Genomic DNA, 1429 nt, shown 5'->3' with positions numbered 1-1429 from the left:
TCCAAGCTGCCATTCATTTACCTGTGAGATTATTGTACTTCTGTATATTTAAATGACCAACCCCTTAAAGAAAAAACAAAACAAAAAATATCCTTTAGTCACAATGTATCCTGACTACTGTAGCTTGTAAATGTTCCAAAGCTTCTGGGTTTCCTGTATTCCAGTAAGGTCTGAGGGGAGGGGAACAGCTACAGAAATCTCACCCACTGGAAAGGGAACTCGCACGCTGTTCTGTGCGTTACTGAACAAATGAGTAACATTTGTGGTGTTTACATGACGACACGTTGGTGTTCACTTTTTTGTGCTCAAGCTTTGTACAAAATGTCTTATTTAAAGCTGAAGTCCTTTTTACATTTTTCAATTAAAAAGGGACAAATTACTTATTTTTCCATGCCTATGAATAGGACTCTTGCTAGTTTTATTTGTCATGTGAGTTTCTAAAGCAGGACTTGTGGATGCTCACTAAATCCCATCTAGTCCTGGCAGGGAGGTGACCACATAATTTTAAAGTGTGTGGAAGGAAAACTAGCTGCTTTTTTTCAGCTTTGCAGTGCTAGTGTCTGTCACAAGGAGATGCTGGATGTGAACAACCTGAACAGGAGGGAATCTTAGAGAGGGATGAGTGCTGGGGTCAGTCTGCCCTTCACTCCCTGAGCTCCCAGTGTCTGCTGGACTGGCTCAGCAGCAGGGACTGGCTTCCTTTCACTTTCTGTAGTAGCACTGATGTTATTGCTTATGCCAGCTTGCAACCAGCTGCAGCCAAAGGAATGCCAGCCTCACTTGGAGTGGCCAAAGTACCTTTGTGTGAGAAAAACGGCCGAATTCATCTTGCTGAATAATAGATTTAATTTTCAGGTGGCTTTCAGTAGTCATTAATGACACTGACATGAGCATCTCCTGCCTGCTCGCTGCTGCTTCTGGGCTTGTGCTAAACTTTCTTCTGCTTTCCTGTATTTGTGCCTGCTCCTCCATACAGCCACTCCCCAATCCCAACACAAGGAGACAGCCCAGCCAGCCCAGCGAACTTAGGGTTGGAAAGTAGGAGGGTGTAAATATTCCATCAGCTGTATTTAATAATTTCTAGAATGATAAGTATTTCAAATTTATCTTGGCCTATTCCAACACCACATGAAAAAACCCCTCATTTTATGGTCAAATCTTTTAACAAACATTTCCTTTTAATTTATCAAATTTTTTTTCTGAGTGCCTAAAGTGCTCCTAAGCATCTTTGTGCTTGGAAATTCTGTATTTTAACAGGAGATGCTCAAGCAGCCTCTATTTCAAGTGGCAGTGGCTGCAGAGGACAGGTCTGGAGCTGTCAGGTTGCAAATCACCTCATCCAGCTTCCAGCTCCCTTTTGACAGCGATGCTGTGCGAAGTCCACACAGCCAGGTGCTTTCCTTAAAACATCCCTTGCCCCTCCCACAGC

The sequence above is a fragment of the Cyanistes caeruleus genome, chromosome 17 (assembly GCF_971803275.1).
Source record: "Cyanistes caeruleus chromosome 17, bCyaCae1.hap1.1, whole genome shotgun sequence".
NCBI lineage: Eukaryota > Metazoa > Chordata > Aves > Passeriformes > Paridae > Cyanistes > Cyanistes caeruleus.
The sequence above is the reverse complement of the archived record's forward strand: the minus strand, read 5'-3'. Positions refer to the sequence as shown.